General features: G+C 39.5%; 2 long non-coding RNA genes across 3 annotated transcripts in view; both read right to left on the minus strand.

Moving 5' to 3' along the window:
• The window catches only part of LOC118931416 (uncharacterized), a 105,873-nt gene extending 96,210 nt beyond the window's left edge, over positions 1-9,663 (minus strand). Inside the window, exons 1-2 of the long non-coding RNA XR_005032374.2 lie at positions 9,505-9,663; positions 5,603-5,795 (exon numbers count right to left, since the gene is read on the minus strand). This is a non-coding gene — a long non-coding RNA (uncharacterized LOC118931416). The remainder of the gene's footprint in view (positions 1-5,602; positions 5,796-9,504) is intronic.
• A 111-nt stretch (positions 9,664-9,774) lies between these two features.
• On the minus strand, positions 9,775-22,218 carry LOC118931407 (uncharacterized). Of its 2 annotated transcripts, none has more exons than XR_005032370.2 (2): positions 22,147-22,218; positions 9,775-10,222 (listed from the first exon to the last, which is right to left on the minus strand). It is a non-coding gene; the product is annotated as an uncharacterized LOC118931407 (long non-coding RNA). The 2 variants fall into 2 exon arrangements; XR_008992368.1 differs by lacking the exon at positions 22,147-22,218 and adding an exon at positions 13,796-14,133.
• Positions 22,219-24,978: the final 2,760 nt, after the last annotated feature.

The following is a 24,978-nucleotide window of genomic DNA, read 5'->3' on the forward strand; positions in this document are numbered from 1 at the left end:
TAGATATGGAATATCAGTACATACAATGGAATATTAGTAAAAAAAAAGAATGAAACATTGCCATTTGTAACAACATGGCCGGACCCAAAGGGTATTATGCTAAGTAAAATAAGTCAGACAAAGACAAATACCATGACTTCACTTATATGTGGAATCTAAAAAAACAAAACAAACAAACAAAACAGAACTAGACCACAGACTGTTGTTTACCATGGGGAAGGGGGAGAAGAGAGTGGGTGAAGTAGGTGAAGGGGATAAAGAGGTACAAACTTAAAATTATAAAGAAAATTAATCACAGGGATAGAAGTACAACAAAAGGAATATATCCAATAATACCGCAATATCTTCGCATGGTGACAGATGGTAACCACACTTATTATGGTCTTTAGTAATGTATACAAAAGTCAAATCACTATGTATATAATGAAACCAGTATAATATTGTACATTAAGTGTATTTCAATTTAAAAGATTTTTTAAAATAAATTCAAGTATACTCTGCTCTCCCGGCCTCACTCCCTCTAGTCATGGTGTCTTCCTCCAGTCTCTGTTGTCCATATGCTCTCTCGCCACAGAGCCTTCTCCCTTGTAACATACTGTCCTTCCCTCTTCTTTTTTGATCCCTATCATTATTCAGGGCTCAGATCAACTGTGACTTCCTCAAAGGTGCCTTCCCTGACCTCCCTGTCCAGGACAAACCCTCTCATTATAGATTCTCACAGAATCCTGAGTCCCTCCTATATGGACACTCATCACAATTGCCATTTTTCACTTGTGTGATATTTTACATGACATGTGAAAGTAGGGACTATGTGTGAGTCAGTTCACCATTGCCTACCTTCTCCTATTGGTTGAATGAATGGATGTTTTTTTTAAATGGCTTCTTGTTGGAGGTAAATATACCCTTGATCTTAAAGGATGAGTGAGAATTTGTTGGATGGGGGAAAGGAGGAATAAAAGCATTCCAGGAGAGGAAATGGGAAATTCAGAAGTCCCAAGACACGTGAGGCAAGGGTGTGTTTAAGAAGGTTTAGCATGGCTGATGTACAAAATGAGTGATGGGAGATGGATGAAGGGGAGAAGAAAAGCAGTAAATAAGGCTGGTGAGGGTTGAGGCTTGTTTGCAAGGGTCCCTGAACATGTTAAGTAGTTTAACCCCGCTTTTCCCTGTGGACATGGAGAGATTCTGTACATCTAAGCAGAGGAAAAGTCACGATAAGAAATGCAGAACAAGGGCTAAAATAAGCGCATACCTCTCTGTCTTTAAATTTTTTATTGTCAAATTACAATTGTTTGTACTTCCACAGCAAAGCTTGAGCCATTCATTAGAGAATGGAGGTTAAGATTTCAAAAATGCCTTAAATAATGTTTCAATGTCTTTTTCAAGTAAGTGCAATCTAGACTATCAGATTTTCTCATTCCTTATTTCCAATCATTGTCCCCCAAATGATTATTATACACATTCCAGTAAACAGATGTCCAGCTGGAAAAAACTGGTTATATAACATGATCAGTCAATAGAGTGTATCTAATTTCAGCTCAATACAAGTTATTCTTATTAGGTTGATGATAATAGCTGTGGTTAAGAATTAGTTCTACCCAGTTCTTAACATAGGGCCATGCTTCTCCAATTCTTTGATCTCAGGGCCTCTTCACACTCTGAAAAATTACTGAGAACTTCAAAGAAATTTTGTTTATATGGGTTATATCTGTGAATATTTACCATACTAGAAACTACAACGTGAAAATATTTAAATATTAATTTATTTTAAAATAACAAAAATAATCTCATTATGTGTCAACATAATTAACATGTTTTGTGAAAACAGCTGTATTTTCTAAAACAAAAAAAAACTCAATAGAAGACAGCTGGATTCTCATGTCACCTTAACCTGATTTTATTCTATTTAATATTTTACTGCATTTAATCTGCTATAATATATTGTTTTTCTTGAAACATATGAAAGGAATACTGCCTCATACAGATATGTAGTGGAAACAGGAGGGGTGTTTTAATGCCTTTTTAAGATAATCATGACATTTTATCACAACTTGACAAATACTATTTTCTTAAAGATCAGTTGCACGTGCCTCATATCGAATTTACCGAGTATCATAATTCTTCCAAGTGGTAAAGATACCTCAAGACAAATGCTGGGCATAGAAGCCACAGGGCATAAATCTGCAAAGAAGTAAAAAGCTAACCTTTTCAAACAATATTGCTTCTCTCTCACTTAGCAACTTTACATTTCCCTGTATGGCCCCGGAAGATGACTGGTTAGCCAGAGATGGGTAAGATTCCTCAAGGGAGGAACAACCTAAGACAGGCACAGTCGCAGGGGGGCCATCAGGTGAGAAATTGGGGATCAATAGAGGTGAGGCTTAGAACCTCACCCCTCCTGTTCTGAGAGAAATCTTCTGCATCCGTGGATGTTTTATTGCCCTTGTCTAGCTTGGATTAACACTTAGTCTACAGGCACATTCACATTTTTACAGAATTATATGAAGTTATTTTTACTTTAAATGTGAAAAACATGATTCGTATTTTTTTTTCCTGAACTAACTTACACACTAACATGTTTATCTTCACTGGGCTAGAAAAATGGAGAAACTTTACAGAAATCTATGAATACAGGTAGATGAATGTCTTTTCCATGTGGTAGCCCCAATGCAGCAGCTCTATGTAAATCTCAAACTCTTTAGTGTTGCAGACATCTTATCTATACACCAAACTTGCATTTATTTTAACCAGTTTTACCAAGGATGCTACATTTTCCTTCTTTTTTATTTTCCTTATTCCAATGGGCATGAGCATACTATCTAGATTCAGGCCTGCAGGCAAACACTAGAGAAAAATGTAAAATAGGACAAGGACATTTTATAACTGTAGTCTCCATTCTGATGCCCCACTTCTTGATTTCTGCCAGGACTTGAGCCTCTATACCAGGGAAATGGAAATTTTCAGAGCTGTGATCAAAGCCCTGGCAAAACAGTGCTCCTGGTGGAGTACCTGCAGACCAAACTAGTTTTCCAGCTCTCCAATATTTCTCAGCGCCCAGTGCTAAGGAAGGAGGTCATGAGGCTGATGCTCCAGACTGATCATCTGTTCATGTTTCTTGAGAATTATGACATAAAACAAAAATCACCCTCTCCCTGTGAGATAGTAGTCTAAGACTTTGTCCCCAAACTGACCATTCTCATAAAAGAGGGTGTTGCCAGAGACGCTATGACTCCTGCAATGGTGGCAAGCTGTCTAGACTAAGTCCAAGGGAAGCAGATGACCTGGATGAAAGAGAGAAGCCTTGGTAACAGGAAAGAGCAGTCTCAGCTGCAGTGTCTGGATAGTTCACGAAGAAAGTGCTCCAAACACTTGTTTCATCGGAATGGACTCTAAGGTTGCCATCACTTAGGGAAATTTTGATAATCCAAATCCAAATTTAACAGTAAAATAGTCCCCCTTATCCTCAGTTTCAGTTACCCACAGTCAGCCATGGTCCAGAAAGAGATGATCCTCTTTCTGACATATGATCAGCAGGCCAAAGGTAGCCTAACGCTACATCATAGTGCCTACGTCATTCACCTCACTTCATCTCATCACCTAGGCAATTTATAATCTCACATCATCACAGGAAGGACAAGTGTCATATATTTTGAGAGAGCCCACATTCACATAAGTTTGATTACAGTATATAGTTACAATTGTTCTATTTTCTTACTGTTGCCTAATTCTATATCTCTCACTGTGCCTAATTTATAAACTAAATTTATCATGCATATATAGGAAAAACATAGCGTATATAGGGTTAGGTACTATCTACAGTCTCAGGCATGCACTGGGGGTCCTGGAACATACCCTCTATGGATAAGGGGGGACCACTACATTAGCATTCCTCCCAGCCAGAAACATCAAGAAAGACAAATACATGAAATCTGTCTGAAGCAAAGGCTTTTATAAAACCAGGCAGGCATCTAAGAAAAACTGATGGCAGTAAAATCTTTTTGTGATTTGAAGATTTATAATTTACTTTCAGGAGTTTCCTACTTACTATAGCTTTGGGAATAATACACTATTCACTCTTAGGAGAGCTGGTTACCTCATTCTTGCTGATTCAATACAGAGATCTTAAATATTTAATCTCAATCTTGCTACAAATATAAAACAGCTGGTCTCTTTCTCCTTAAAAAATGATTTTTTTAAACAAAACAATTTTGAGAGTGCATTTTCTGACAAATTCTGATGATTAACTTCAACATTCTGTTTATATTATATAACCATGCAGGGGAAAAAAATAGCATAAAGGCAGGATAATTTATTTAATTCACAAATTCTTTGTTATTTCCCATAGATTGAGTCTCACATCTGGAAAAGCTCATGCAATTAAATAGTTCATCCAAGAAAAGTCTATTAGAAGGAATTCCAAATATAGACTGTTTTTTTCATTGTTGGTTTTATTTAACGAAAAGGTTTTGAACACAATAATATTTTAAGAAAGAAAAAAATGACATTTCACATTATAGCTTATTAGGACTTGAAGGGACACCTGATGTCTGCTGGGGGTTGTTCTCTGCCCCCAAGCTAGGACTGTATTGAAACAATTCCATAGAGTTCATACCTGACATATTTAGAAAAGGAACTCTATACTGTCCGTGATCACTTGTCCTAGTGATTCTTTGCAGCCATGAAGGCTTCCTTTGTTTATAACTTAAATCTTTCTTGTCATCATTTAAGCCAATTATTATCTCTCTGAGTACAAGGCCACTAGACAAAGCCACAGCGCCAGCAGCCTCCTGAGGCTCTCACCGGCCCCACCACTGCACAGCGGTCAGCACCAGGGGAGCTGGTCCTACTGCTCTACGGGGAGGTTGGAATGGAAATGGCCATAGCTTAGAAGGGAGGAGTAGGGTCAAGGCAAAGAAGTAGAAAACTACCTTTCCTCAGCAAAAGAAAGGATTCCATGATGATGTCACACCACAAAATAGGCTAACATCCCAGGAATTGATTACATGGCTCTGGAGGAAACAAACGATTCTTTTAAAACCTTATTCTCAGTCTTTAGGAGAGGCCAATATTATGATCAGGCAGAGGAGAGGAGGGGCCGTATTCACTTTGCAGCACACACTAGATTAACTCCTGGTAGAGGCTTATCACTTTTGCCTTTCAGATTTTTCCTGACTTCCCTATGTATGAACATTTCTCCCTTCACCCCACCATTGTTATCAACCATCATAGCACTGTTTATTTTATGCTTAACATTTATCACAATCTATAATTAATATTTTTAAATTGGTTTGTTGCTCTATTATCATCCTGCAATATTTTTCTAGAAAGCTAAGAATCCTTCCCATTTAGTACCTATACATACTCAAAAAATATATAGAGAATGAAAGAATAAATGTGTAAACAAATACCAATCCTTAGGACTCATTTCTCCTCTACTCCTTTGCTTTGCAATACTTCCTCCCCAACCCACCCATCTCTCTGCAGCAGGAAGCCCGGGAATTATGTTAGCTTGTATTGCTTTTCATCAATGGAGAACCGTGGACAGAGTTCTCCCTCTAGATCCCCACCATGCATGCCTAGCCAGCCAACACCTATAGTTCACCTGTTTGCAGTTTCTTGGTGTTTCACTTCAAGGTCACCCATGGACTCATGTTTCTGTTGCAAGGCCAGAACACAAAAATGAAATTAAATGAGGCATCACAGCAGAAGAATTTTCTTTCAGGGATGAGTTTATAAACTTCTCCAGTCTCATGGATGATTAGCTCATCCTTTAAGCCAAATCCTTTCCTCTTCCTCTGTACAAAAATAAAAGAAAAATGGTATGCTATGGAGGAGAGAAACAAAGGATTGTGTGGACATTTGATTATTTTTTAAAGTGGAAGATGAACTGAAAACTACTTAATGGCCTTCTTTTAAGCAAATATAGAGAAAAAATCTAAGGTTGAAACCATCAAGTCTACTCTTCAGAAAAGCAAGCTGAAACTTTGGTTTAGTAAATAAAGTCTGCCATAGCTTATTAAGTATCAGAAAGGCACACTGTAAAAGTAAACAAAATAAAATTTGCTTTGAACTGTAATCTGTTGGTTAGGAGTTTGTGGTACCTTTTCAGGCTGACTTATGTGGTGCTTCTATATTTTATATCTTGCAAATTGCAGTGCATGTGGTATAGTGGAAAGAACAGGGAACGTATCACACAGAGGGGACTCAAAGAGCCTTTGATAAATAAATAAATAAATAAATAAAAAGTCAAGTAGCAAAGAGTGTTGTCCAAGTACCACTTATATATGATTTAGGGAAAATGATTCAATCTCCAAGAGTCTCTAATTTGTATGATATTCTTCTCTGCCCAACTCAGAGGTTTTTGGAACACCCACATGACATAATACATATAAAAGACTTTACATATTATGAAGCAGACTTTAAAAGTGAAGTATATTATTTTTATTTTGTAAGAAAATTATCATGAAACTCAAGTTCTTATTCAATAAATATCTATCTAAATATATGATAGATCCTAGGTATTGTACTAGATATTGTCTTTTTTCCAATATTTGGTATTCTGTAATTTAAGAATAATATAAAACAATGTATTAAAAAATTTCAAGCCCCTATTCTCCATTCCAAACAGACCCTCAGGTAAAAACTCAGTCCACAGTTTGATGTACAGCCTTACTGACCTCATAGATATGTATATACCATAGAAACTGCAAATACTACTTTTTCAAAAATACACTCACATTATATATATTGCTGTGTACATTTTTAGTTAAACCCTATCTCACAGATATCCTTCTCTTATCTCAGGACATACAGACAGATCTGCCTCATTGTTTTTAGTGGCTTTATGTTTCATAACGCCATTATCTCTCAACAACTGCAGCTGATACCTCTAACCGAAAAATTGAATACATCATTTTGGATAGATTGACGGTGTGGTGGTAGAGGTATTATTTCTCTGGTGCCAATACTATTTGTATGATTAGTATCCCCTAAATCCTTCAGCTTCAGAGAAGATTCTAGAACTTCCCCTTGGCAGTCTCCCAGTAATATTACTGAGAGGGCAGAACTACTGTGGGGCTCAAGCAGAACCTCAGGCTGAAAGCCATTTGGGTACCCAGGGAATCCAGGAAACCAAGTCCCCTACTGTCACAGAACTAAGTTACAGGTAGAACAGTTCTATAGGTAGAAGAGTTCATCTTCCTTGTATCTCACCTGAATCTCTTCTGTTCAGACTTCGTAAATGTTTACAAAATACGACTTGGCAAAATTTCCTGGATAAAGTATTGGACGGAACAATCAGTCCTGGTTCCCCCTGATGGCAAGATGTTAGGAAAATGTCATCATCTCTCAGTAATATTATTTTCCCTTTCTACATAACAGTGTCCCAAATTGCTCTTAACCCCTCACAGAACTGCTGTGGGGCTCAAGCAGATCCACAGCCTGAAAGCCATTTGGGTACCCAGGGAATCCAGGAGATTATCTTCATAGTTAGGTGGTAAACCTATGGAGTCCACTGTCCTCACTCTCTTGTAAGCAGCTGCATATAATCACCTCAGCAGTATTATTATCTCCAGGTTAGATGGGAAACTGAAGCTTAAAAAAATTAGGAAACTTGCCTAAAACTCTGCTCCTCTTAAGTGGCAGTGGAGGGCTTCAAACTCAGATCTGTTCATCTCCAAAATCTGTGCTTATGCCATGAAGGAAACCAAGTCCCCAACTGTCACAGAATGAAGGTGTCTTCTACCTGGCAGGGGTCACAGAGAAGTTCTTGGAGTCCTGTCCTCAGGGCTGGTGGCAGCGCTTCCTGTCTGGGGTATGCAATGAGTCTAGAATGTGCTCCTCAGTCTGATCAGTTCAGGGTCTTCCAGGAGGAATCCATGGGATATTAACAAGTTTTTGTCACATTGTGGCCCTTATCATTCACCACCAGAGTTAGGGAGACACCAATGATTGATTTGAGTGCTTCTACAGGTTCTATGGAGTTTAGCCCCCCAAGTGGATTTTGCTAATAATAATAATCAGCACAGTAAAGAAGGCAATGTCCTATTCCCAAGGCATCTCCTTCTTGGGATTCAGAGCCTGGTCAGAGACTCACAAAGGAAAGCCTGAATCCACTGAAGTGGCATTAGAGGCAGTGTTTTGGATTAAGTGAGATAGAAGCTTCTTTGACAGTTCTCAAAGATTTCCTGTTACTAAAGGAGTGTTCTTTAAAGGAGCAGAGAGATTCCCAAGAGGCAATCTGGCTACTAGGGTAGACCCCTGTAGACCTATTAACAAGGACAAGGAGGGGTGTCCACCACCAGGCACACTTGTTAGTTGATTAACTGAGTCAAACTGTTTTGTACAATTCTGAGGAAGGTTGTGAGAAGGGCCACTCAAGGTTGAAAAGATACACACTGACAACAGCCCAACAGGATTCTGTTGCGAAGAATCCAAAAAGGGCCAACAGTGACACTGGGTCATCTCTGTATTTGAGATGACACATCACACAGAGGATGCTTTGGCAGTAATTGCATGCCAAAGGCTACTCAGCTGTCATCTAACCTTTAACACAATGAGTATGGGGCTATCTGCCTGCAGGTTAAGGATGCACCATGCCTGCCCTTGACTGTCAGGGCCTGTCATGGTGGGTGGTTAGGCCTTCAGTCTCCCAGGTCATATGAGACATGGGCTTTCATTAAACCACCACACGTCTGGCATGCACTCACAGCCACGGGGCACCTGGGCCACCAACAGCTCCATGTACCACTTTGCCATGGCCATAGCTTTCCCACCTACTCAAACACATCCATGGAGATGGAAATAATCTGCATGGAATCCCACCCTGTACACCCTCTAAATTTGCATATGTTGTCTCAAGAACCTACCTTCTCGGGAGCTAAACAACACAGGATGATGTTCTCGCATGGATCATTTGTTCATGCCACCATTCATTCATTCATCAACAAATATTTGTTATGTGCTCACTATGAATGCAAAAGATATTCAATAAAAATTGGTAAGCCAAGATGCTGGATTTTTTACTAAAAATATATTTAGGAGACTTTGGTCTATGTCCCCATGTTTGATTCTTACTCTTTCTATCCACCATTCCCACAAGAATATTTACCAACTGGTGATCTGGAGAAGGTTCTCAATCTCCCTGGCTTCCCATTTCCAACTTATAAAGAGGGTAGTGCTTTCACAGTACTGTTGTCAGGCTTCAATAATTCTGTCCATGAAAGCTTATAAATTGTAGCACAATATGCAAAGTTGTTTGTTAATGCTACTAACAATGTGTCTAGTACTGTATTTTCCCCACTTTACCCAATATTTTATTTACAAAGAAATAGAGCTTTCTCCAAAGGGGTTATGTAAATCCCTGCACTATTTTGTCAGATTTGGCTTTCAAAATATCAAAACAGATATGGGGAACATTGTTCCCACAATGGACTCTTACAATCTTTTCACCTGGAAAAAATATCTGTCAAGACCAGTGTAAGATGACCTGTAGCTTTTCCTCACCTTTTCTTACAGTCCGTCTCTGTGAACAAGAACCATTCATTGGCCAAGCTGTGTGTGCTCAGTTTATAATGCCAATTCCTGATGCTTTTTCTTGTACTCACCACCATGAAACTCAAGCCTCTGGAATATTCTCCTGACACACCTGTAAATAATTCTGAGTGGGATAAATCAGTGTATTTTGGTCTCCTTTCTTTTAAACCTATCTCAATGGCCTGTACTTTTTAATAAAGCATCTACCTGCACATGTGATAGAGGATTAAAAAAACTCAATACAAATGAAAATATTTTATTGTCTTAATCTAAGAGTTGCCTTTACAGATAATTTTATTGTCTATTTATTTTCAGAAAGAACAGGTTGGGCCATAAAGCCAAAATTATTATTTTTCCCGTATGCTTCCCATTTAATTGATATACAGATATCATTATTTAATTGTTGTATCTCATGCAAAAGTAAGTGTTTAGCAAGTTGGACAATTTTGTAGAATGTCACTTAAATTTGAAAGTCTAGGAAAGCTCCAGCGAAAATGATGTGGTTTTTCATTGTTTATTGATAGCATAGACTTTGTATCTGACTCTATCCCTTTTTTGCTTTGGATTCCAGTTAAGATTTCAGTGTTGTTTAGCAACTTTCTGGTCTTCTCTGCCCATACTTCTTTGTCTTCCTTCTGCTCCTGAAGACAGACAGGCCTGTGAAGATGACATCGACAGTTCTCATTCCCTTTGGCTTCCAATTCTCTTCAGTCATTGGGAAGAGCCAACAGGACATGAGGGAGGAACAAGAGTGAATTCAAGATATTCATTTCCCATCCTGTTCCCATGAGGTCACCTCAGGCTGTCTGCGTCCCTCAGCAGAGGTCTCTGGTCCTTGTGAGGACCTCTCACGCGAGCCCGCTACAGATTCTCTCCTGAGTTCCAGCAACCTCCTCTTTCTCTCAAATCGTCAGGCCTAAGAGTAAATTATCCCTTAGGGTTCAGCTGCCATCCCTTTTAAATAAACTCTCTTCAAATTACCCTATTTTGAGTGAGTCATCTATTTCCCGTGAAGACTTTGACTAGTACAGGCCCACTAGTTCATATCTTTGCTATCTTATATTCTGGCTCCATCTCTCTTCTTTTAAATTTTCCAACTCTACTCCTTTTTCTTGGTCAAATAACCTTCAATATACCTTTATACTATTATATAAAGTACATATAAAAAAACCTTAAACATATTTTATACTAATATATAAAGTATATAAGCATACTTTCAAATAATCTTTAAAACAACCTAACCCTCACAATTTTGTTTAAATTACACTTTTAAATGAGGCATAGTATAAACAAAATAGACAAAATAAAATCTTATTATTTGCAAATTTTTAAGGGACTTCAAATCTTTTTAAAAATGAAGTTGAGATGAAATCAAGGAAGAGGAGAGGAAAAAGAAAAATAAGAAAGAGGCCCTTGATATGAGTATATTTCAAGGTCATCATCATCACTATCATGGGTAAAGACATTTAATGATCTTTTTAAATTATTTGGGCTCAAATAAACAATTTACATTCACCATCTCATGGATACCTCAAACAATTCTATGAGGTAGACACTAACATTCTCCATTTTAGGTATGAAGACAATGAGGCTTAAAGGAGCAAGTAATTGCCTTAAGGCTACACCACCAGCAGTAAGCCAGGAAGTCAAGAGAGTAAATTAAGGCTTTGTATTGAGATAATAACAATCAGGATTTCTTCACTCATAAAAGTTAGCTCTTTTTAAAACTAATCATAAAGCACATAATGATTTTTTGGATCAAGCTGTCAAGTAAATATCAATACTGTACTTTTAAAACCTCTCACTGATCCTGATCATTTTCATTTAGAATCCTGTGACTCTTGGCTTGGTTTCAAAAGCTCTCCTTGGCCATTTATGCTTACCCTTTGACCAACCTTCCATCGGAGTGCCTCCAAGGGTCCTGTCTCCAAGCTGTCTATTTTATTCCCTTTTGGGTCAGTTACTAGTGATCTACTTCCTCTCTTCAGCTGTACAACTATTTCAAATGACAGCCTTTAGTAACTAGGTATAAGATAGAACTTTTCTATGCCATCAGACACAACTAAAAGTAAAAAGAAATTTGCTTTTGAGGACATAGATGCTGACCAATCAGAAAGCTATAATATTTCAACTTTACTTCCTTTCCCCTTCCTGCCAGATTTCTCTCTTGTATTAATTTGAAATAAAGTTCTTGATTTAATAGGAGTTTATGACAGATGACCTTTTTGAGAAATACGGGGGCAAGAACTTCAGCTCAAAAGTACTTTGATACAAAATTTGCAGCATTATTTGGAAAATGCAATTTCATGGTAAAGTAAGGTTGACCACAGTTCTAATGAGGTTTTGAACACCAATTTGATGGTTTTCATTATAATCTTATTAGGATGATAGCTATAACCCTGAAACTTTGATAACTAACCATACAACTTCACTAGCAATATTTAAGAAGATTTTCCAAACATCTGCTTCTATTTGTCTCTTTATTTTTCTCAGATTCCCTCTGTGCTCATTGGCTGACCTTAGCATCATAGTCAAAGCATTTTATCATTACCCATTTTCTTCCAAAGAAGGTCCTGAGTTTTTATTATCCAAGCAATAACAGATTCTATTTCCGGAACTTCTTATCTTTTCTTTAGCCACATCATAAATAACTGCAATTTTATGTTGACAAGAAAGTTCTGTTTTACATTTTTTGGAAGAAATACAGTCAAGTTGAATAGGACCTCTGGTTACTCTATATAACTTGTCAGTGCCACTGCTTTACGAATGATGATGACAGGCAGAAAATGGGGCATAATGACATTTAAATTATAAATTAAATTAATCAAAATTTGATCTTAACACCAAGGAACTTTCAAGTTTGAAAAGTAGTCAGATGCCTTGAAAATAATGAGAATCTGATTATATGTATTGGAATACCTAAAATTCAGGGGTTTCAGAAGGTTAACCACAGAAGGATCACATGGTTCTAAGCAGTGAGTATCAAATATGTCTTTCAAACTGTTGCCACCAAAGAAGTTCAATGATTTATCCAAGGTCACATACATGGATCTCTGCCTAAGTTAACCTTCTTCCTGTTTTCCTAGGCACCACGTCTGAGAACTGAGTGTCTGACGCATTCTTTTCTAAGCCCTACCAGGACAAAGTTATGCAATTCTCCACAGGTATTTTGGCAGCTTCCTGGGACATCTGACTCAAGACTCATCTCCATTCCTCTCTGAGGAGAGAACGCACATGCTCTAACAGGAACATCGGGCCACTAGAGCAAACGGTCACTCCCAGAGCAAGATGACAGCCATGTGGAACTGGAAGGGCACCAGTCTAAAATCCAGATTCAAATGACATTTTTGAGCACTTACTATGCATCAAGCACTGTGTAAATTCCCCCCACAGGGTCTCTCTCCCTTGGGCTGAGAGACTTACATACCTGACCTAACTACCACTAAGTAGCCCTGGGACGCTGGACCAAACTTTGAGTCTATTTTCTTTACAAAACTGGAGAAAAGATACCTTCTCTTCTTGTCTTCTAGAATTGTTGTGTTGGTCAAATGCACTAATAAATGACAAAACCCTTTCTCAAAATTTGTTACTGAAATATAACATACATACAGAAAATCACATAATCATAAGTGTATATAGCTTGATGCATCAGTGCAGCAAACTAAACACGTGTAACTAGCACACAGTTCAAGAAACTGAACATTACCCCAGAAGCCCCATCTGTTGCCTAATGGTCACCAACCTACCAAAGGGTAACAACCATTCTGACTTCTAATAGCCTAGATTCATTTTGATTGTTTTTGCATTGTATGGAATCATATGCTGTATGCTCTTTTTTTGTGGCACTGGTGGAACGGTGATGGGAGAACACCTGACCTGGTCACACCCTCAGGCTGCCCAAGAGGGCACAGGAAGGTCACACAGAACAGCACCCAATCATTCATCTATCCCCCAACCACAGTCTTCCGAAAACTCTCTTAGAAGTCTCAGCCTTCTTCACACCACAAGGTTTTACTCTTTGCCCAAATTCCTCTTCCCGGAACACTCCCTCCTGCCACTTCTCCCTCACCCAACTAATTCAGACACATTCTTCAGCTATCTGGGCCCTCTGACTCCAGAGCATACACTTAGCACCAAGTTATCCCCATGCCTGGCACTTGGGAAGTACATAAATGATGACTGATGAATGAATAAACAATTACGCCATCCAGCACAGTCTTCACACAGTAATAGGGATGGATCCCCTGCTTGGTCAACTCACCTCAGCCGCTGTTCTTTTTGGGGAAGAAGGAGGGAGACGGAGTTGTTGCCATTGTTTTAAGTGATTTAAAAAGCCTCCCCACATATTGATCCTAACATGCAACCAGAGAAGCACTGGGGTTGGTAATTGTTTAGCAATTCTAGTGACATGTGAGAAATCTTTACTTTTTTTTAAAGAAATGAACATCTAGATTATAAAACTGAAGTGCGATTTTGTAACTTAATTTTTAAATAATTGATTTCCATAACAGTTGCAAAGAAAGACACATTTTTAATGGTAAGAATAAGCAAGAAGGGATCATTTATTTTAATTCTCTCAAGGCCTGGAGAGGTTTTGCTTCTCTCCTCTTTGCAGTCTACTTCCTGCCATCATCACTTTTTACCAGCAAAAAAAACCAAAAAAAGGTGGGGGGATGGGTTGGAGGGGAAACAAAACAAAACAAAAACAACTCCCATTACAGTATGAAGAATGGCCAGAGAAGAAAGGGGACAGTATTGAGCTAAGGGAGAAAATAACAAGGGGATTGGATGACATCAGTGCAGCGATTTTGCTCAGGAGAAAAGGAATGTTGGAACATAAAATAGCAAATTCCTGTCCTGAGGGACAAGTTTCAATTCTGTAACTGTTAATTATGAAAATACAATAGGGTTTAATCTCATCAAATACAGGTCCACCCCTAGCCACATACAGGTATGTACCTTTGTGGATTATTTTATTTGCCCTTTCCCTGCCCACACTGCCTAGGAAACAGAGAATAAAGTACAAGGTGAGTTAATGAATTAGGTTCTTCTGACACAGCTTAAGCAGTTCCTCCATCATCAGGCCCATTAGGCCATATTCAAAGACCATCCTACTGGTCTGAAGTTCAAACACTGTGTTATCAATATCAGGGGGCAAACGGTATGCCAGGAAAATCTGGCAGTTTTCACTGCTCTGGAAAGTTGAGGTTTACCTTCAAAGATAGTTACTTTCCTTTCAGCAGCGAGGGAAGAAGTGCAAAGGGCTAAGAAAGCTGGAGTCTCGCCGACTTAGTTCTGTGAACTTGGACAAGTTATTTCACCTCTCTGTGGCTTAGTGTCCTCATCTATAGATCAGGAGTAGCTACTTCACAGGGTTGTTAATAGAATTTAATTAGTTAATTAATACACGTCAAAAGCTTGGAACTGTGCTTGGCACATGTAATAAGGGCTCAAAAAGTATAAGCTATGATCATCATTAGCTGCTTTGCTTATAGTTGGTTCTGCTCTACGTGCTTGTTCTGAAAATGTGAATTTGTCCCAACACAAATTGATGTATCAGGGAACAATTTGAGCATAACATAAATATCAAGTTTGCTATGTAAACCCAGCTGAATTGAGCAAGGTAGAAATACACAAAACACACATAGCACATACTTAGTGTGTGCCTAGAAATATCTACCAGCCACTGCACAGCTACAGTTCACCATGTGTGATGAACTACATCCATCCATACCCACTGTTAACAACTTTTGGTTCAATTTCAGTAACCTCATTCCACCACTTTACAGTGATTCATCAACTGAAACCCTTCAGATGCCCATTTCCACAACCAAACCTCAGTCTTTTTCATGGTAAAGTACAATATTTATTGTAGCATTTATACATTTCTTAACCATTCACATGTCTAAAACTGTATTACCATTTTTATTAAATTCCTATCTTTTTTCTGTGTCACTGATGGGAGACAGTGTTGGGTCCCTAATACCATTTTTCCACAGGCTCTGTGGTTTTTATCATGGAATTCTGCATAGTGCTAGAGGAACACACATGGTACAGTACAGTAGAACTGACTGTAATTAGCATACTTGTCACTGTACAAATCAATGATGTGATCAACTGAACTAAAAATAAATACATTTTCCACTTAATGTATTTTTAACATCACAAATACTATTTTATTAAAATAACTGAACTCAACTAGTATTACAAAACATATAGAAAAATCCTTCCCATGCAAATGTTCAGGGCAAAATCCAAAATAGCTCTTCCACTAAGATGAGCAGCAGTTTCATGTATCTGGGGCCTGATTTCTAGGCCTGACAGGGATGCTTCCAACTAACTTGCTAGGAATCCCTATCTAGGTTTCAGACTTCTGCCACTGTGCATCCACAAACCTCCTCAAGAGACATATTCAATTAAGGAATCATTTCTACATTTCTTCATTCAACAATACTGTATAGGCCTATTACGTCCCAGGAGCCAAGCTGAACATAGAAGGAAAAGGAGAAATTGAACATAGAAGTAAGATATATTACTTAGACGAACTCAGGACCTTCATATATCCCTGATAGAGTTACTCCCAAAAGGATTCAGTCCTCTCATATCACTGGATTTAATAAACAAACATTTTTAAAGTAATATAGCAAATGCACCTATTATCACTTACCTTTCTGTTCCTACTAAAAACGCAGTAATAGCTACTTGCCAAATAGCTTCTTTAAAATGAAATATAATAATCCCCTGTATGAACTCCTTTACTGCCCATCATTAATTAGGTTTCAAATGCTAACTTGTTTAATCAAGATACTTTAGCTTCATGGTAAATAATTATATATTTTTTGTAGATCATCTTATGTAGAAACAGAACATTAACATCATGTCATAAAGGACAGAGCAGCTTCTAGAATAGAGGATACTGAGCTTTCTCACATGTCCATTTCTATCTGAACAAGAAGAAATATATTTAATTCTAAAGGAGTGGAAGGAGGGCCAGCATAAGGGGAAATGAATAGCAAACACTTTTCCAAAACGGGAAGTGGGAACTCCATGATAGGGTCTCTAAGAGACTGTTCCCATGAGCTTCTTGATAGCCGTCTGTTTGAGATGACAGATCTTATCCCGTGTGAAGACAGGGGAAGGCACTCTAAGACCAGGGGAGGGGCTGTGCCTTCCATACCATATTTGCATCACCTTAAAGTTTTGAGTCAGCCCTCAGGGTTTCACATATGATTAAAGTGAGTATTTCTACCAATTGAGCTCTTATGTGAGGCTCCTCAAATTTAATTTTTCTTTCAAAATGACCTTGGATTCAGCTGATTATAAATTCTATAAATTCCTTTAGTCTCTGGTGAAAATGGGAAAATTAAGCAAGTAATCACCACTTTTGAGTCTTAAAACTTTTATTAATACAAAGTATGAATCTTAAATTTCTCCAGTTTCCCAAAGTTTCAGAGCTGATAAGGAGGTCTAAAGAGCCATCCAGCCTCTTAGATGTTAATATTCTGTATGCCATATTCTGCCACACAGCTAACTGGTAAGTGGAGAGAAGGCCAGAAAGCTAAGAGAGTGGGAGCATTGTTTTAGTCTGAGTGTTTATTGGCAAGCTCCAAGGACTGGGGCATGCTCTCAGGAAGGAGTCCTGGAAAGCAAGCTTAGTAAACAGGAAAGACAGAACTTCTGTTGGTCCTCATTTTAATGACCTGCTTGCATGTTTCCAAGGCCACCAAGCAGAATGTCAATCCTTGGAAATACTGTATAATGTATAAGGACAGAACTGGAAATTAGGACCCAAATTTCAGTGATGAATATACCAGACCTCTCCTCTTAGAATACACATAAACTGAGATTGCTAGAATTAAAAGAGTTTCTAACCACAGAGAAGAATTAATCCATGCGTAAATTTCTGGATAAAATTCAGAGCAAAATATGTGCAAAACAAAATTGAGATCATTCCTGAATAACCAAGTTAAACCTTTTCAGACACTGAAAGCAAAATTCATCCTCTCTCTCTCTCTCTGTCTCTCACACATGCACTCCTCAAATCAATATAAAAAATTATTTAAAAAATACAAGCATTTATACAAAATAAACTCTAAGTATATCTGGAGTGAAGGGAATCTGTTAATACTAAACTAAGAAATGCATAGAATTTAAGCAAAGTTCTACCCAATCACCCTCCAAACGTTCTTTCACAATCTGTGTGCAGATGTTAATTAGTAGGAAGAAAGTGCCTAACGGATTAGAAATCTTATTTTAAAATATTCAAGTAAAAAGAGTATTTTCCTGTAACTAAATAGTACTGACTCTCAATCAAACATAAACAGGGTACACAGCAGAGGAAAAAAGGCCAAGATGTCATCACCCTGTTTGTCAATTGATCATTTCTTGATCTCACAGTTAAGCAAAGTCAGCTTTTGCTGTTCTGGATTTTCTAAGAAAGCAGAAATGCAATTAAATCCACCCAAAATCCCTGAATCACTGATAGTCATACATGCACTTACCTAAGCTCCCAAGACCATGAAGTTCTACAAGGAACACTATTTCATTTTCACTTAACAAACAAAACCATTTATTAGGTTTCTGCTGCCTGCCATGTATTGTGCTCAAATGCCAGATTCACTGTCATTGCCTGAGAGGGTGATGGTGGGAGTGGGAAGCAGCTGTTCCCCTGAGTCCGGGCTCAGACTTGGCCTTCTGGCACACAAGAACTGTTTTTGCGTGAGTTCTAGGAGCTGCCTGATCATGTTTAGAAATAAGCGACCCACATTATTTCCTGGGTAGTACCCAGGCAGGCACTCTCTGCTCCAAACTTGGCTTCTTTGCTCAGACCATGTGTTACTGACCTCCTCTGAAAAGAAAGACATGGTGTGTGAAGAATCACAATGACCAGAGGAAGTGGCCGAAGTCCTGAGTTTAGAAATGGCCAAATTCCTGGGGGTTGAAGGTCTATTGAGACAGACTACATGGGAGCATCTCTGGCAACAGAGCAGGAAAAAAAAAAGCCTCAAATAAAGCCAGTGGTGACCACAATTATTGGAAACAAAGTGAAAGAATGGGTCCCATTGGTCTCAACTCAAACCTAGCGTCACAGTCAACTAACATCCCTCTCAGGAGAAGAGAAAGTCAGACAAGATTCAACATGAAAAGCATCCTGGGCCTTGGATATTCTTCCCTAAATAGAGTTCAAACAAGCCTTCAAAGCATTTCTATTGCTGGAAACTTATAGTTGTAGCACTTTGCAAGGCTTTTCACAGTGAAACCAGTCAACTCAGAAGAAAATGGGCCATTAAGGCAAAGCAACAAGCACAGACTTCATCATTAAATGTCCACCTGAACCTTCGCTCTGTGCTCAATGAAAATGTAGTATTTCCATCCCAAAGCACACAAGATAGCAAGGCCCTGGGGCTTTGAATAATCCGTTTAGCTCCAGACAAGCCCAAGGGAGCAGGTACTGCCTCTATCATAAACTCTCAGCTCGGCTCAGCTTACAGACCTGACCTCACTCTCATTTCTCTGTTTTCCTTCCCCCACTATACTCCTCCTGCCTTCTTAACTCCAAGCAAACTTACAGCTCTTCCCCCTCCAACACTTGGCCATCTAATTTTCAAAGTTCCTGGTGTTGGAAGCCTTTGGACAGTTTTGTCAGGCTCTGTTTGTCTGCAGGCCCTGAGATCCTTAACTGACAGTCACCTGTACCGCATTTCTAAACCAACCCTGATCAGGACTGTGGTCCCCAAGCCCAGGAAAGACAGGAATTAGTCTTTGGCTGTCAACTAGTAGTTTTCAACTGAAGTGGGTTTGTTCACTCAGGAGTATTTGCCAATGTCTGAAGACACCTACAATAGTCACAAGCAGAGGAGTATTATTAGCAACTAGTGGGCAGAGGGGAGGGAAGCTGCCAAACAGCCTGCAGTGCACAGGGCAGCCCCCACCCCGAGAACGGTCCAGCCCCCAAGCGTCACTAGTGCTGGGGTACAGAAACCCTGCTGGAGACCTAGGCCCAGGAGTGGGCCATGGGAAGCCATGCGCACACTGAGTTAAACTTCACTGTAGTCCCCTGGCAGCTTCTCCTTATGTGTCTGATTCCTCCCTCACATGCAGCTTCATGCTCAGGGTCTTCCCAGCTGCAAAGCCATCACTGATCTAATGTTCAGTATTCCTGTGGCAGGAACCCCTACTGCCAATCCCACCTCACCAGATCACACCTCAAGAAGATAAACAGTGAAGTTAGCCTGATTACAGCCCCTTTGGATACTATACTCTAGCCTGCTGGCTGCCTAGTCTAGTTCCTGCAAGCTCAGTCAAGTCCCCAACCTGGGTCTCATTTCTCTCCCCTCCTCCCAGATCTGAGGTTCCAGAGTGGCTTGAAACTGAGTTGACTTTCCAAGAAGCTTTGAGAGAGTAATTTCTAATGGAGCAACAGTAAGTGCTCTGCCGAGGGCCATGCTATTCAGATGCTTGGATCCAAGCTTTAGAACCATAATGATTCAGGCCAGGATACCATTCCAGAACAATGATGGTCATTTCTCAGAAGCCACCAAAATATTGTCTTTCCCACTGTCTCTTCAGTAATTATTTCAAGTTGTTATGTGATTAGCCACCCCCGAGCCTTTTACTGAAGAACAAACTCGTTAACTATTTCCCTGAAAGGGGCAGCCGCACAGCCTGCCCGATATCACGCTGCTCCCAGGCACAGTATACAAGCTCACCCATGCCTTCTTGCCACAGCAGAGAACGCAATTTCTGAGGAAAACTTGGCCTCTTGGCCTTGTTCCAGACTGAACCAAAACAAGAAATGAGACAGACAAAGCAGCAGACAGGGAGTAGCTGGCAGGGATGACTCAGTCCACAAACAACAAATGAGTACCAGTTTTCAGTGCATTAACATACACCTGGGTGGGATGACAGTGGTGGATGCTTATTTGGAGCTGCTGGAGATAAGGGTCTGCCAGACCAGGGTGGAGAGTAGTATGTGACTATAAGAACCATTACCATTTTTGAGTCAAATCAAGTTGTTAGGAGTAGTGGGGCTCAGAGGCTGTGGGATTTCAACATGACACCTGTTCTTACATATGCACTGCTATGTAAAATGCTAGTTTTACTGGGTTCTGAAAATACTCTGCAAGGAAGATTCCTAAGAAACAAAGAAGTATCTTAGGCATAAGAAATGATCATCACAACTCATCCTTCCTGAATACAGTGAAATCAACATTTTTCACAAGGAATCTGCATCACCAGAAATCCTACCTCACTAGATCACACCTCAAGAATAGGAACAGTGAAGTTAGCCTGATTCAAAGCTCCTTTGAATATTAAACTCTAGCCTGCTGGCTGCCTAGTCAAGTTCTTGCAGCTTAGACAAGTCACTCAACTTGAAAAAAAAAAATGGAAGTGAATGAACACAGAGATAAAACCTAAAATGTTGCAACCATGTCAAAGGTTCAATAGACATAAAGTAATATCTTCATATTTTTTAAATATGGTTTTAAATAATAAAGCCTCCTTTTTCTTTCCTTCTCTTCAGTTTATGGAGAGACAGATCCCAGCTGAATATACATGCTATGTAGCTTTTTAAGTAGTGGTGAAGGATTTCTCTTAAGCTGTTCAAACCATTCCACATCAACAACCTTGATTTATGTTGGCAAAAACAGCTTTCAAGGGGTTGGGTTCCTCTCGAGCTCTGTCCTGTTGCAGAGCCTGTGTGCACCAACATGTTACACATGTACAAATCTGAGCAACGTGTGTTACTCTCAGAAATCTCCAGAGAATATAAATGGGCTAGGGAGGTGAATCAGGAAACCATGAATAAACCCTCAAGCTGTAGATGACGATGAAAAGAACACCAGAAGACTTGAAATGTATAACCAATAAAACAGAGCAATGTGCTTTTCCTGAGCAGGCAAGATCCAGATTTATTAGAGGAAGCACATCAGCTATAAAAACACTCTCTTACCAACTTCCTTTAATGAGTTACAGATTCTCTGGAGATGGTTGAGCCCATCACCAGCATCACCTGCCACAAATTTCTGACCTCAGGCAGCTCAACATAAATTGGCCTGCACATTTCAGCTAATCTCTTCACTGCACAATTAAATTAATGCAAGCTAGGAAATCAAATTCTATTTAAAAATAGGCCAGTCTCCTCTGAATATGTTCGTATGAACCACTAGGATCAAAAATCAAAAGTTAGTCATATAAAATGAGTTTTAAGAATGGGTTTTATTCTATTTTATCTTTGTAGCTCATGAGGTTCTACAAATGCTATGCCTAATCCAGCATTACCCCAAATGGGATCTTCTGGGAAATTGTTGAGATAGGCCCCTATTAGTCATGTTTATTACATAACAATGACTAAATCTCTCATTTCTTGCATTAATTCATAGTTTATTCATGTCATAGTAAATAATAATCCTCAGTTGACTGGTATTGTAAAGCTTTCTTTCCACTGCAATGGGGACATTTTGGTTAGGTCTAACAAGTGGATTTTAGAGGGACTGGAAGTCTATGGGGTGGGCCCTTGTGCAATTGGAAATGGCCTGTAAATCATAACCACTGCACCCAAGTAATTTGAAGAGCACATGCAACCTGTTACCTGAGCTGAATCTTCTTTACCATGTCAATCTAAGCCAAGCCTTTATCTGCATCAATAGAGAAAACCTTACCAGCTGCTGATACTTCTTTCCACATGGAGAAATGTGCATTCTCACTGCCCTTCTGGACCTTCTCCATATCCCCATTCACTCTTCCCCGGACAACACAGACAAGTCACATCCTCTAATGTCAGCTTTCTCAGACATCAAGATGATGTTTTGGTCTATGTGTGCCTTATTCTTTTGTCTTATTTCTCATTTGTGTTTGAATTTGGGCAGGAGAAAAGGACTTTCCTAGCACACCCCAACATTTGGTACATTGGTTGAGAACACAGAAGTGGCTGGAATGTAGGGAAATAAAATAAACATATTAGTGGCCTTGGGCTTTGGAGTTTTATGTATAGGAAAGATATTTTTACTTTAGTGGGTGTGGCAGCCTTTACTAGATCAAGAGGTTGCTTTGTGCACTTGGCTTTTTTTTAATTCTATGACTTGGAAATGGGGCCTTAAGCTTTAGGCCACATGATATTTCAACTGATGGATGATAACTTGTCCTGTGGTTACTGTATATGGACTATTTTTTATTTGTGGCTCTGTTTCTTTTTTATTGACTGTGAAAGCCTAAAGCAAAGTTGCATGGCCCTCAGCAAAAACGAAGTCTGGGAAGCATCAGGACAATTGGGCCTTAATGCGGAGGCAGCTGAGGGTCTGCAAAAACAGCAAAGGCACATGCACAAGAAGGACCTCAGCAAGCACCAACTGCACGGGGCCTGGAGATGGCCTGACTCCAGTGGGCACAGGCAATCCCATGGAAGTCTCAGATTTAAACAGTATGGGCACTGGTCTCAGCACACACAAGATGATTCAGGAACATCAGTATGAGATGGTGGGCCTCAAGGCCACACACTGTTCAAATGGCCAAGCAGGGATCTGAATGCTGGCTGATTTTGTGACAGACCTATATTAACAGGTTCTTAACAACCTGTATTACTTCTTGAACAACTTGTACCAACCTTTTCTTTTGCTGCTGCAAGTTACCACAAACATAGTGACCTAAAACAACACAAATGTATTATCTTACAGTTATGGAGGACGGAAGTCCAAAACAGGACCTGGGCCCAAATCATGGTGCTGGCAGGCCTGCATTTCTTCTGGGGCTCTAGGGGAAAACCCAGTTTATCTTTTCCATCTTCTAAAGGTCACCCATATTCTTTGGCTCATGGCCAATTCCTCTATCCTTAAAGATAGTAGCATAGCATATTCAAATCTCTCTCTGACTCTGACCCTATTGCCTTCCTCTTATAAGGACCCTCATGACTATACTGGGCCCCCTAGATACTCCCAGATAATCTCCCCAACTCAAAATTCTTAGTTAACTTGCACCTATGAAGTCTCTTTTGCCACGTAAGGTAACATTGCGGTTTCCAAGAAACAGGATGTAGACATCTTTGAGGAACCATTATTCTGTCTATTACACAGGTACACACCCTGCCAATCCTTCACTCAGACGCTGAATTTTAGGCCATGGTCTTTGATGACATACTAAGACCCACATTTGGGGATTACAATTTTTTTCTGGAATAAGTGTTTTAGGGGTTAGGGCTTGGCTTCTCTTCTAAATATGGGGGGTGTGGTCCACCAGTGCAAATACTTTTTTGAAACTTTTAACTAGTTAAATCCATAAGCAACCTGGCAGTGAACAGTGTATTTTTTTTTTAACAGAAACCACACACCAGCCCCAGTGAGAGAAAGCCCCAGGTACCAGCACTGGCAGAATTCCTTGCTCTGACAAGGTAGAAACCCTCCAACTGAGCGCTCAGAGAAGAGGTCGGGAGGACATCAGTTACTTTGGACCTTCAGTTCATGAGAGCAACAGAATCTGATTTCAGACTTTAATTCCTTTAGTTGTTGTCATCTTTTGACTTAAATTTGTAGGAGGGTTAGTGTTTGGATTTTTATTTTTCTGAGACAATTACAATGGGATGAATTACATTCAAACTTAGGGCATCTCCATGTTGGCATTTTATTAATAGTTTCTTTCTGCATCTTTAATTTTATTGCAGAATCTCTGATGGGTTATATTGGACAGCTGTAGTAGGACAAGACTTGGGAAGGGAGAAAAGGAGAACATTTTTGGCCTTGGAATCATTTTAATTAATGCATTGTTCTGGCCCATTTCCAGTCCTCTCTGGACAAACCCTCTTCCCTGCAGGGGACACCTGCCCAAACCAGCCCTGCTGAGTAAGTTGGTTAAAGTCCAGGTAGGGGGTCAGTGTCTGTGCTCACGGCTGTGAAGTGGGCTAAGGGATGCTATTATAGAGCTGGCTGTATGTTCCAGGACTATAGAGGGCTCCTTACTTGACAATCCTCCTGAATGGGGCCCCATAGAGTTCTGGCAACCAGAAATAAACCACCTTCTCTAATAAAAAAAAGGTTTGTTAGTTAAGCAGGTGCAGGTGATACTCTGGACTTCATCTGGTCTATTTCTTGGTCTTTTCTCAGATGGATCCAAATTTGGGTGGCAAACAGGGGTGTTAGTTATTGGGCTCCTCTGGACTTCGAAGCAATTTTTTTTTTCTCTAGGTTGTTATATTGGTCTTTTATCTCTCTCTTTCCAGTCAACCCTTGATGTTACCTGCCTGCTTTGTAGGGTTTCGAATTTGAACTCTTTTGCTTAGGGCAAGAGATCTTAACCCTTTTTGTGACACGAACCCCTTTGTCACTATGGAAAATCTGTGGACCCCTCTCAGAATAATGTCTTTATATGCATAACATAAAACACTGAGGATTACATGAAAATGCCATAGCACCTCATCTAATAGAAAGTATATGAGAATTCATTGAGTTTTCATAG

The sequence above is a fragment of the Manis pentadactyla genome, chromosome 11 (genome assembly GCF_030020395.1).
Source record: "Manis pentadactyla isolate mManPen7 chromosome 11, mManPen7.hap1, whole genome shotgun sequence".
Classification (NCBI taxonomy): domain Eukaryota; kingdom Metazoa; phylum Chordata; class Mammalia; order Pholidota; family Manidae; genus Manis; species Manis pentadactyla.